Source organism: Triticum urartu, chromosome 3 (genome assembly GCF_003073215.2).
Source record: "Triticum urartu cultivar G1812 chromosome 3, Tu2.1, whole genome shotgun sequence".
NCBI classification, from domain to species: domain Eukaryota; kingdom Viridiplantae; phylum Streptophyta; class Magnoliopsida; order Poales; family Poaceae; genus Triticum; species Triticum urartu.
Window position 1 is genome coordinate 636,493,610 of NC_053024.1, and position 13,922 is coordinate 636,507,531.

Below are 13,922 nucleotides of genomic sequence, written 5' to 3' on the forward strand. Positions count from 1 at the left end.
CAGAAAACATAGACACCATGGCGAGTTTCTATAACATATGCCAATGCACTGTTGCCCTGAGGTAATGTGTTGCATGTCCGAAGGAACCGTCAAAGCATGACTCAGGCTTATCATTATTTTATGCTCAGGGTTACCATGCCATCATAATTTTTTTAGGAATTGTAAAGAAGTTCAGATATACTTTTGGCAACATTGGTTAAAAAAGGTAGAAGTGCATACAGTTCAAATTTTCATTTAATTTTTTTTTGAAGGGCAGCGTGGAGTTTTTGTGTGTGCATATTTGTAGAAATACCCAAATGGTAGATCAAGCCCGCTCGACACTTCTCCTAACAATACAACTAAGTTGCGCTTGGTTGAGGCGACTATACCTATTAAAAAACATTGATGTGTCATTCTTATCGGCCACGACCTTCGTCATAAGATCATCATATACACCCTCTGCTAACTTAGCATTGTAGCATAACTACGAGACCATAGATACCGCTAAACCTACTCTCTTGTTTTACGATAACAAAAGCAAATGCTATGACGACCAAAAGGTCTAAGGCTAGTCATAGTGGGAGTAACTTAGCTAGTAACATAGCGCATTTTGAATTTTTTTTTGCTTATGTGGCAAGTAATTAATGAGAGATGGTAACATAATATGTTACTGTAACATAACGTTTACCAAGACAAGATGAGTCTACGAGCTAATAAATGAAGCAATCTATGATATTACTATTATGTTATTTTGATTATGAAGGTAGTAACTTAGACTAGTGTCATATGCATGACACTAGTCTAACTTACTCCCCACTGTGACCAGCATAAGAGAAAGCAAGGGACCAATTAATAGTCCTAATACAAGCTACATACTACATTAATATTTAACCTGTCTAGACAATGTGCATAATAGATGCACATACATATTCTCGGTGTACAATTAAATTCATTTCAAGTAAAGGACTGTCGGTCTATAGAGGCAAGGTATGCGGCCATGTCCATCTCATACCCGATCAAGTTGTTCCATGAGTCCCCGTCATCAGCCACCTTGTAGACCAATTCCTCCCAGAGGTTCAACACGAAGGTGCTGGCATGCCCGCTCCGTGCTCCCATGGTGAACAAGACGAGCCCACTCTTGTCGCCGAACCACCGCAGCTTGATGCCGGTGTGATGGTGTTCCATCTTCATCTGGTGCATCAGCACGAATGCGTGCTCCCGTACGGTTTCTCTTCTACCGGTGCGAATGTCGTCTTCCTCGGGAAACTCGAAGTATGAAAAACTCGCTATCAGGATCTTGTTCTGCCCATTTCTGACCCCAACGTGCATCATGAAGAGTCTATTGTCCGCCGAGACGCCCAGCAACCTATTCTCTGGCCAGTGCTGATTTATGTTGTAAGGCAACAAGTGCATATCCGTCACGGCTCCATCCTGATCAGTATGATGATCGAGGCGCACGCCGAGCACGCCGTGATCCAGAGCCCAGAAGGCCACTCCACGCCGCACCACCGCTGGGCCGATGCAGCGCAGCCTGGAGGCGTGGATCCTGACGTCGGATTCGGCCTCTGGTCCCCAGCGACCGGTGTGCGAGGAGTAGCACCGAAGCACGGTGGAGTCCCTGCGGCGGCGTCTGCGGTTGTATATCAGCAGCAGACGGAAGAAGCTCTGGCAGCGCGGTGGGCGCAGGTCGTGGCCGGTGAGCAATGCGCAGCCGTAGTCGCGTGTCGTCGTCGTGCTGTTCTTGCCGCCTGGTGCTGCTGAGACGATGAGAGGTGGGACGATGACGATGTTATTGTCACTCGTCATGGGGTTGTAGACAGCCAGCCTGAGGCCGTCGACGGCGCGGCCCTCACGCCGGAGCTCGAGGACGAGGCGCCCGTTCCGGGACGCGACCGGGCGGGAGTAATCCAAGAGCCCGCCGTCGTCATCTAGTCCCCAAAGCTGCCCACCACCACCGACGCCGAGGAAGCGAGCCCTCGCGACAAAGCAGGGGCGCGACGGCACGGTGTCACGGCCGCGGGCGGTGGGCCAGTCTTTCTCCTGGTGGAAGACGCCGACGGCGAGGTCCGGCAGGAAGCGGCCCAGAGGCTGCAGGGAGCGGGAGATGATGGCGGCCCTCGTGGCCACGACGCGGGCCCAACGCCGGCACGTGGCGGCGCAGCGGATCACGGCCGCCGCGTCCGGCAGCCGGGTGAAGATGCTGGCCAGCGAGTCGTCTGAGAGAGACGCCGTCATGCCGCCGCTGCCTTCGCGTCGACGACGATCTTTCTTCTTCCTGTGACCCTTCCTGCAGTACGGCAAGGCGGCTGCCGCAGGGCGACGGAGTCTGCAGCGTCTTGTACGCGGCGACCGCATCTCGATCGGCTGGGTGGTATCGAGATGAACCGAGGGTGTTTTTGCTGATGCAGTGAGATGCGTCCATCCATTCGGGCGAAGGATGGATCGATCAAACCTGTTCAACTGGCGACGATTTTTCCGGGCCCGTTCCACCCCCATGATCCTAGCGCTAAACAGAAATAATATTCTCACGGAGAAGTTTTCTTTTTTCTAAAAAGACACTAGTTCATCTGATTGTAACATCCCCGTGATGTTAGACCTTGTACAATGAAAGATGCTTATGGGAGGTGTTTAGAGAAATAAATCAGGCTTTTTTAAGCACCGGTGCCTATTTCTGCAGGAGAGACGCTTAGTTAAGCGTCTATCCTATACAAATAAGTACCGGTGCTTCAGAAAAACCCGGATTATTTTTCTAAACATCTGTCTAAGCACCTCCCATTGTACAAGGCCTTAGCTAATCGTCATTGAAGTGGAAACTAGTACGTACGCAAAAACAAAATAGTTGTCCCCAAAAAAACGTAAAAACAAAATATGAACTATGTAATAAAGTTTTTTTTTCAAAAGATGGGTACAGAGAAACTCAAGATGTAGGGTGTGTTTGATTTATTTTTTTAGAAGAGGGTGTGCTTTTTTTTGAGACAAGAGGGTGTGTTTGTTATGTGACACCAAATGAAATGGAATGGGTCCGATCTATGTTTGGGCCTCATTCTTGTGTTTGATACACTACTAGAAATGAAACCTACTGGTTCCACAAAGGGAATATCCGGCCCAGATCCGTAAACAGTCGTTACTCCAAATCCGACGGCCGATGGCTGCGGGTACTCCATATGCCGCTGATTGGAGGCGCGGCGAGGTGATGGCACAGTGCGCAAGAAAGCGGGCGAAAATGTGCCTCCCACCAAGTCACGCAAGTGATAGAGGATACTGCAAATTGGGAATACTCCGCCCCACCAAAAATTATCTTCGGGACAGGCCGTTTTACAGGACTTGCGCGTGACGATTTTCTGTCTCATTTCAGTAAAACCACAGTTATTTTATCGGACAGGCTGATTTGCGGGATTTGCTAGAGATGCTATGCTTGGCACTCAAATTTTGGTACTTTCATCGATTTTAATTTACAAAAACCTCTCACATGTTGAGTCTAATTTTGATCAACAAAATATTAATCATGCAGCAAAAATCGCTAGGAACTTCTTTGTTATGGCATATGAATGAACAACTAAATCTTGCGTGAAAAAATTACGATCAAGGTTAAAAGGTCTTGTGTACCGGAACGGAGGGAGGGCGTTGCGCAAGATCAACTGCCGATTCAGTCTGATTGCTTCTATGAGGATATTTGTATACAGGCTACTACTTTTAGTAGAGTTGAGTATTCATTCTATAATAGGGATGCCAATTTTGTTGCTCATAGCCTAGCTAAAGGGAGGCTAATCACAATCACAATGTTTGAGTTGATGAACATCCTAGTTTTATCATTTCTTTGCTTGTGGATGATGTAACAACTATTTGAAAGCAATAAAGTGAGCCATGATGGCATTCCTCAAAAAAAAAACTGCCACTTGTCGGGAAGATGAATAGATTGAAAATTTCTCGGGAAAAAAAACTACCGCTTGTCAGAGGCTTTATTCATGGAGTAAGGGCATGTACAATGATTCTATCTTAGGGATTCCACATATGATAAATGATGAGGCGGAGGAGAGAGAAATCATAAAAAAAGTATTGTCTTCTAAGAGAAGACAAGAGATGATCTCTTAGCACAATATATCTCACCACGTTTTTAGGAATAACTAGTTTATAAAGATAAGGTTAAAAGATGATCCATTGTATATATGTTTTTTGAATTTCTAAATTACATGTAAAATTTAAAATAAAATTATTTTATCAACCATTATACATGTCCTAAATAGCGTGCGCATACACCAATAAAGAACTGGAAATTCAACGCGCGCGCACACATGTATAGGAAGCCCAACCATTTTATTCTGTCATCTTGTTCCGGAAGGATCCATGGAGTTGCCATCACGCGGAAGGGCAAACCGCGGCAGTGCTATAAACACGACGCCTGCTGCTACTAGTAGAGATGAACAGAGGATTAAACACAAGTAGACAGATGACATATATAAAGTCTTTGTCCAACGTCTCCTCTGTTTCATCAAACACCAGCGGACGCTTTGGTGTCACCTCCGTCGTCCAGGCGTCCACGGTGTCGCCGCTGGTCCTCACGCTCGGGCCGTCTCCGGGTCGATGCCGTTCGGACGGCCGAGCGCCCTGAGTGCCAGGTGCGCTGCCTTCTGGCCGGAGATAATCGTGGCGCCGAACGTTGGGCACTGCAACCACCACAAGACAAGACACACCAAAACGGCGGTGAGAGAAATGAGAATGATTCCAAGAACTCCTGTGAAAAAACGCAGTATATTTCTCACCATCCTCTGGGGCCCGTCGATCTCGGCGACCTCAACACTGGCGACGATCATGCCGGGGACGACCTCGCGGGTTAAGCGGACAATCGCATCCTCGGACATGTTGGTGTCAAGCGCCTCCATTCCGGGCACCGTCTTGATCATTCCCATGTCCTCGAGCCGTTTGACTCCCTTCCCGTTGGCACTGAACAGCCCCTCGTGGCCACATGAGCTTACGACGATCTTGGCTTCCATGACGTTGGCGTCCATGTGGGATTGTGCCTGTGAGTGTGTGTCCTGGACCTGGTTCGTCGACCCGAGCGCCCAGTTGGTGACCACGCCGGCGACGCGGTGCTCTTTGACGAGCAGGTCTTCCACGATAACGCCGTTGAAGAGCTTCACGTTGGGCCGTGCGAGGAGGCGGCTCAGCACGGTGGAGGTGAAGAGCGCGGCATGCTTGATGACCACGTAGTCCTCCTGCTCGTCGTACTCGATGTTGAGCTCGTCGAGGAAGAGGTGCGCCGGCTTGCGCACAACCATGGCGGAGAAGAGCTGGCTGCCGAGCCAGCCGCTGCCGCCGGGGGAGACGGACCGCTCGATGATGGCGATGCTGACGGACGGGTCCTTGGAGAGCTCGTAGGCTCAGGACAGCCCCGCGCTGCCAGTTCCGATGATGATGACATCGGTGTTGACGTCGGCGATCATGTCGGTCATGTGCCGACGGATCATCTCGCGGGAGGCGACGGATTCTTTCATGGGGCTGAACTTGAAGGAACTGAGATCATAGGGAGGGGTGGAGGAGGAGATGGAGTTGCAGACGGCCCCGGTGCGCCGGGTGGCGGCACGGGAGGGGGTGCGAGTGGCTGCCGGAGTGCAAACGCCGGGGAATGGGGTCTTGAGGAAGCTCGAGGTGGTGATTGTCATGGCTGCCATGTTGTGCTGGGTAACCTGGGTTGTGCTAGGAGATTGTGAATGTGATGAGACTAGACAACGCGCAGTGGCACGATTTAAAGAAGACGAGGAGGGCACATATATGTATGGATTGTGTCATTGTGTGTGCGTGCCGTCAGATATTGAGGGATTTTCGCTGCCGTTTCTCTGCCTTTGTTGCGTAAGCATATATTTCTTCCTACCTTTGCCAAAATAACGCACACTGGATTGACACTATAATCTCTTTTTTCTATTTTGTTCTAGGATTTTGACAAAATAACATAGCTCTCCTCCACGTTTGCTTCATAAGAAAAGCATTTTTCCTTTGCCAAAATAACACAACACTGCCACGAGGTGTGCTGCCTTCTATTCCTTTGCCAAACATTGTTTTCCTTTGCCAAACATTGTTTTCCTTTGCCAATACATTTTCAGTTTTACTAAAGCACATCTAGATGTGCCATAAGTATTGCACATCTAAGTTCTATCAGTGATCTTACATCGAGATTCACGTGGATATTTTCTTTTTCTTTTTTTCTTTTCCTCTTTATGCTTGATTCACTCACTTAGATGTGCAATAATTAGGGCACATCTAGATGTGCTCTAAACACACCCATACATCTTTTGCTTTGCCAAAATAATACACCACTTTACACTGCCTTTTTTTAGAATACTAGACGATACCCCACGCGTTGCTGCGGGAATTGATTGCATTATATTTCGATAAAAATCTCATTGTCTGATATTATAATATGAGGAAATCAGAATATACATATGATTTATTTTATTTGATTATTATATTGTTGAGTTATTTCACATAATATAACTAGGATTTCTCATTAACACTTTGAGGGAAATATAAATAGTGGATTTGATGAGGTGCGTGTGTGGTGAGGTGGGATATGTGCATGTTGAGAGAAATATAAGTAGTGGAATTATGAAGTAAATTGCAAAAAAAAACACCACTTTGAAGACTAGGTTTACGAAAAACACTAGGATACATTTTCTCTGCAGAAAACACCACATCTTGTGTAATGGTTTGTAAAAACCACTGATCGGCGGATTGGATCATGTTAAGTGAGTTTATGACAGGTGGGCAATAAATACAGATCGGCGAGTTTGGCCCGGAGTAAAATGAGGAAAAGGAAAGAAACAGTAAATACAGAGAAAGAAACGAAGAAACGGCTGAAAAAAGAAAAAAATACAGTGTAAAAACAGGCTCTTTTCCTCCTAGTAGGTCACGCCCTGCTTATTTATCACGTCTTGATGTTAACACACTGGCAACAATGCTAGGAAGCAACCAGGAAATCGCATGAGATATCCGCGAGAAGGCTGGCCCGTTACTGTACATGCTTCACGCGAGAGATCCTTCTCCCTCACGTGAAGCGAGGTATAGTCGCCGCGGGAGCTCCTAATCAGTGTTGTAAGCGATGGTTGCCGCTACCGGCACTCACGCACGCGACGACCTTTGATCGGCACATGTAGAAGATCACTCGATCGCATCTCGCAGGTTTCTTATTGCTTGATCAATTTGGGTCGATCTATCGATTTGGACTGGTCGTAGTTGACCGGTCAACCATTGATTTTGAAAAAAGAAACAAAAAAGAATAAAGAATAAAATATCACAAAAAAAGAAAAAATAATTGTGATTCAAAAATGTTCATGGATTTCATAAAAGAGTTCAAATACTTCAGAAAAGTCCATGACTATGAGAAAATTTGCAAATTTTGGAAAAAATGTTCATCTAATTTGAAAAATCTGACAAAAGTTGAAAAACAAAATATTTATTTTCTAAAAAAGTTAATCCATTTGAAAAAAGTCATCAAATTTGAAAATAATTACATTGATCTTGAAAAGAGGTTCATCTAATATGAAAAAAAACACCGATCTTGGAAAAAAGTTCATCAAATTTAAAAAATGTTTGCCAAGTTTGGAAAAAGTTCATTTAATTTTTAGATAGTTCATCTAGTTTGTAAAAAGTTCCTTAATTTTGAAAAAAATCAAAATAGTTCGCACATTTAAAAAACCAATTGTAAAGGAAAAAGGAAATTGAAAAAAATAAAGAAAAGAAACAAAAAAAGGAATGACAAAACCATATAAAACCGGTCCAGTAAAAAACTATAACGAAAAAGAAAAAAGAAAACGGCTGGAAGCTTTGCAAAACCGGGGCTTCCACGAACTAGGGAAAGTATAAATGAAAAAAAGGAAGTTTCTATGCATAAGTGATTCGATATCCTAGTGGTTAGGGTTTTTTTAGGGGAACGTTGCTAATTTATTTAGTGCTCTAAACCTCCATCAGAGGCTAAGTCCGAGCTTACAAAATTCGGCGCCACATGACGCCATACATAACATAATGATCTACAGCAACCTTCCCTAGCAAGGCTATGCGCGACTTTGTTTGCGGACTGCCGGACCCATCTGACTTTGCATTCTTGAAATTGAGTTAGCAGTTCCTTTATATCTTGGACAATCTGCCCGCTTGACGATAGGTCTTTCTGCAAGTTATTAATCTTCCCTACCGCAGACAGTGAGTCCATCTCGACCACCACCTTCTGAGCTTCATGTTCTTGAGCCAGTTGAACCCCTTGCCGACACGCCAAAAGTTCTGCAAGTTCTGGATCTGCAGCTACTAGGAAAAAATGGCACGTTCCTGCCACGAACTCGCCATGATGGTCCCTGAGGACCGCTCCACCTCCTCCCGATCCATCCTGCTTCGCAATCGCCCCGTCTGTGTTCACCTTCACCCGGCCATCGTCAGGTTTCTCCCACTTTCCAAGCTACGTACGCTGAGTTTGTGTTCTCCTTGGGGGCTCTTTGATTGATTGCCACTCCGCATCCAGGCGTAGGACTCTCTCTGCAATGAGCATCGAGTCTTCAATCTTGGCATTGTCCCTTGCATTGTTTCTCGCAAGCCACAACTCGTACCACGCTCTCATCACCTGTCTCTTCTCTTCCGCCGATGCTGACCCGAGCCAATCTAGGATCGATGATCACATGTTCTGTACTCCCTCCACGCACTTCGGCAACATTGGCAGCGGCGTCTCAACCGCTTTTGACAGTGATTTCCAGAACAACAGCGAGTGTGGGCATCACCACATACGATGGATGATTGTTTCTTCTCGGCCACATGCGATACAGAAAACACCAGGTTTTACATGTCGTCGCCGCAGCTCAGAACCAACAGCCAGACCATTTTTCAGCATCCGCCATCCATGTATTTTCACCTTATTTGGGACATCCGCAGCCCACAGCTCGAGCCAGCTCTTGTGATCTACAACTGAAGTAGACGAGGAGGCCAGTGCCTTCCCCGCTGTTTTTATCGCGATGCCCGGATGGTACACTGATCTCACTGTGAAAATTCCGTTTTTGGTGAAGTTCCATGCCCTGAAATCTTCCTTACCTGGCCCGCCCACTACACTCTGCCTGATGTCTTGGGCGTCCGATGGGGTGAACACTGTTTGCAGCTTTTCCTCGTCCCATGTCCGTCCATCCTCTGATAGTAGGTCGGCCACTTTGGTCGTGTTTGGTACGTAAATGGCACCGAGGGGAGTCATGCTTCCCTAGCGAGGGATCCAATTATCATGTAGGGTATTTATTTTCGTTCCCTCCCCCACCCTTCAAACTAGTCCTTGAGCAAGGAGATCCAGGCCATGCATCAAGCTTCTCCATGTGTAGGAGCTCCCATGTGGGCAAGGATCAACCATAATATCCATATCGTAATAATATCTAGCTTTCAGCACCTTTGCAGCCAGAGATGTAGGACATAACAGCAATCTCCAAACTTGCTTAGCCAGGAGAGCTTGGTTGAACATCTCAAAGTCCCGAAAACCCATTCCTCCTGCTTGCTTTCTAGTGCACATCTTGTCCCAAGCGACCCAATGGACTTTTCGTTCACCGTTGGCGGCTCCCCACCAGAATTTAGAAGAGATAGATTTTAGTTTCCCGCACATTTTCTTGGAGAGCTTGAAGCAACTCATCGAATAGGTCGGTGTTGCTTGTAACACAGACTTGACAAGTACCTCTCTTGCTGCCTTTGACAAACCTTGTCCTTTCCACCCCAAAACCTTTCCTTTAGCTGATTCACTCACATGCTTGAAACACCCATCCTTCGACCTGCCTACCACCGTAGGGAGCCCAAGGTACTTCTCGTTTAGCGCCTCGGAGTGAATTCCCACTTCCTGTTTCAGAATTTCCTTATCATCATTGTTGCATCCCTTCCCAAAGAAGATTGAGGATTTGTCTAAGTTCACTTTTTGCCCTGAAGCCTCCTCGTATGCATGCATTATTGACCTGAGCTTTGCCATATTCTCCTTTGACTCCTCAAGGAACACTATACTATCGTCCGCAAAAAGCAAGTGTGTAACTGTGGGGCCAGTGCGCCCAAAGGACACCCCCTGCAATTCTTTCTCCCTTTGAGCTTTTTTAAGAAGTGCCGAGAAACCCTCCACACAAAATAAGAATAGATAGGGAGATATAGGGTCCCCTTGGTGCAAACCTCGGCTCGGTAAGAAACCCTCCGATAAGTTACCATTAAGCTTCACCGCAAACCAAGCCGAGGTCACACATCTCATAACCATGGATGTCCATGCCTGAGAAAAACCTAGCTTAATCATCATCTGTTGCAGAAAGGACCATTCCACCCGGTCATATGCCTTCATCATATCCAGTTTTACCACACACGAGGCTTTCTTCCTCTTCCTCTTCCGGATGGCATGAACACATTCGTACGCCACGAGAACATTATCAGTGATGAGCCTGCCCGGAACAAAAGCACTTTGCTCCTCCGAGATGAGAATAGGCAGCACCACTTTGAGGCGGTTTGCTAGAACCTTAGCTGCGATCTTATATAGGACGTTGCACAAGCTAATTGGTCTGAATTGAGACAGCAGCTCTGGTGACTTCACCTTTGGGATCAGGACTAGAATAGTATCATTAAAACCCTCTGGAATCTGTCCTCCTCCAAGGAAGTCTTTAATGGCTTTGCACACCTCCTCTTTCACCAAAGGCCAGTGCCTTTGATAGAAAAGGGTCGGCATCCCATCCGGGCCGGGAGCCTTCGTCGCGCCCATCTGGAAAAGGGCCTTTTCTATCTCATCATTGTTGATCGCATCATCTAGTTTATCATTCATAGCATTAGATACAGCCGCCGGGATATTCTCCAGTATTTGCTGCATGTTCGATGTTCCCTGTGAGGCAAACAACAGTGAGTAAAAATCTCTGGCCATTACCCTCATCCCCTCATCGTCGACGCACTTGGATCCGTCTGTCCGCCATAAAGATTTGACCGTGTTCTTTCTCCTCCTGTGCGAAGCACGGTTTTGAAAATATTGCGTATTCTGATCACCTGCCTTCAGCCAATCCACCCTGGATCTTTGTCTCTTCATTATTTCCTCCCTGAGGTATACTTCCCGTAATTTCCCTTCTATGTCTCTAATCTTTTGCATACGCTCATTTGACATCATCTCATCTTTAGCGCGCTGCAGGTCACCCTTGAGTTGTTTAATTTGTCTCCTTACTGAACCAAACACCTTCCGGCCCCACTCACGCATGTGTCCAGTGACACCACGCAGCTTGCCCATCAACGCCTGCATGCCATACTGGCCATGACCCTCCGCCTCCCAAGCATTAGTCACCATATCATCATAGTCCCCATGGCGAGTCCACATCTGTTCGAACTTGAATCTGGAAACCACTAATGGCTGTTCCGCCCCTTCCTCTCTAACTCTGATGGCTAGTGCCATATGGTCTGATTCTTCGGTTAAAACGTGTTCCACACTGGACCCTGAGAAAAGGTGCAAAAACTTATGGTTACACATCGCGCGGTCTAGCCTTACTTGAACATTCTCCGGAGGGTCTCGTTTGTTATCGAAGGTGAAGGGGTAACCATTGAAACCCATGTTCGCCAGTGCGCACATGTCAAGGCATTCCCTAAACGCCTCCATCTGATTGAGATCACGGTCGTTCCCTCCTAATTGCTCTGCTCTCTCAAGGGCTTCATTAAAATCCCCAGCACATAACCACGGCAAATTATCTTGGCCTTTCAGAAACCGAAGAGCATCCCACGTTTTCTTCCTCAACTCAGTTTTAGGCTCCCCGTAGATTCCAGTGAATCTAAAGGTCCTGCTCTCGAAAGTTATAGCAGCGTCGATAAAGTACTGGCACCAAGGCCTTACCGAGACCTCCGTGTCATCTCGCCACCATAGTGTTGGGGAACGTTGCAGAAAACAAAAATTTTCCTACTCGTTTCACCAAGATCCATCTAGGAGTTCATCTAGCAATGAGCCATCGTATGCATCTACATACCTTTGTAGATGGCGCACGGAAGCGTTCAAAGAACGGTGATGATGTAGTCGTACACGACGTGATCCAAATCACCGATGACCAAGCGCCGAACGGACGACACCTCCGCGTTCAACACACGTACGGGACGGGAGACGTCTCCTCCTTCTTGATCCAGCAAGGGGAGGAGGAGAGGTTGATGAAGATCCAGCAGCACGACGGCGTGGTGGTGGATGCAGGGCGTCACAGTAGCAGGGCTTCGCCTATACTACGAGGGAGAGATGTAACGGGGAGAGAGGGAGGCGCCAAGGCTCAGGTATGAAGTCCTCCCCTCTCCTCAACTATATATAGGGGTGCCAGGGGGGGCGCCGGCCCTAGTAGATGGATCTACTAGGGGGGGCGGCGGCCAAGGGGTGGGGGGCTTGCCCCCCAAGCAAGGGGGCGCCCCCTTTAGGGTTTCCCCCAACCCTAGCCGCATGGGCCCTTGGGGGGTTGGCGCCCCAGCCCACTTTGGGCTGGGTCCCTTCCCACTTCATCCCATGGGGCCCTCCGGGATAGGTGGCCCCACCCGGTGGACCCCCAGGACCCTTCCGGTGGTCCCGGTACAATACCGGTGACCCCGAAACTTGTCCCGATGGCCGAAATAGCACTTCCTATATATAATTCTTTACCTCCGGACCATTCCGGAACTCCTCGTGACGTCCGGGATCTCATCCGGGACTCCGAACAATATTCGGGTTACTGCATATACATATCTTCACAACCCTAGCGTCACCGAACCTTAAGTGTGTAGACCCTACGGGTTCGGGAGACAAGCAGACATGACCGAGCCGACTCTCCGGTCAATAACCAACAGCAGGATCTGGATACCCATGTTGGCTCCCACATGCTCCACGATGATCTCATCGGATGAACCACGATGTCGAGGATTCAATCAACCCCGTATACAATTCCCTTTGTCAATCGGTATGCTACTTGCCCGAGATTCGATCGTCGGTATCCCAATACCTCGTTCAATCTCGTTACCAGCAAGTCACTTTACTCGTACCGTAATGCATGATCCCGTGACCAGACATTTGGTCACTTTGAGCTCATTATGATGATGCATTACCGAGTGGGCCCAGTGATACCTCTCCGTCATACGGAGTGACAAATCCCAGTCTTGATCCGTGTCAACCCAACAGACGCTTTCGGAGATACCCGTAGTCTACCTTTATAGTCACCCAGTTACGTTGTGACGTTTGGTAGACCCAAAGCACTCCTACGGTATCCGGGAGTTACACGATCTCATGGTCTAAGGAAAAGATACTTTGACATTGGAAAACTCTAGCAAGCGAACTATACGATCTTGTGCTATGTTTAGGATTGGGTCTTGTCCATCACATCATTCTCCTAATGATGTGATCTCGTTATCAATGACATCCAATGTCCATAGTCAGGAAACCATGACTATCTGTTGATCAACGAGCTAGTCAACTAGAGGCATACTAGGGACATGTTGGTGTCTGTTATTCACACATGTATTACGATTTCCGGATAACACAATTATAGCATGAATAAAGACAATTATCATGAACAAGGAAATATAATAATAATCCTTTTATTATTGCCTCTAGGGCATATTTCCAACAACATAGTGCTAGACCACCACTTCTCCCTATAAAGCTTACCGCCACCCCTTGTCGGAACCCTAATGACCACTTCAATTTTTCCATCGGAGCCGATTTCTTCTTTGTTTCCGACAAGAACACCACCGCTGGGTTGTAGGACCGTATCAGGTCTCTCAGTTCGCCAACTGTCGAGTCCAACCCCAACCCTCGACAGTTCCAAGCTAAGATGTTCATTGCTCTCGGCGGCCCTGCTCCCCGGCAGGGTCCGCCGCTCTCTTCTCATTTTCCTCTAACCGATCAAACACATTTGTTGTTCTCTGTCTCTTGTCCCGAGCAGCACCATCATTCTCCCCAAACCGTCCTTGCTCCCCCTTAGGGATCCACATCTGCC

At 47.4% G+C, this 13,922-nt stretch overlaps 1 pseudogene; it reads right to left on the reverse strand.

Annotated features, from left to right (window-relative positions):
* Nucleotides 1-4,535: 4,535 nt before the first annotated feature.
* Nucleotides 4,536-5,648, reverse strand: LOC125547063 (annotated as a pseudogene).
* Between the last annotated feature and the right edge of the window lie 8,274 nt (nt 5,649-13,922).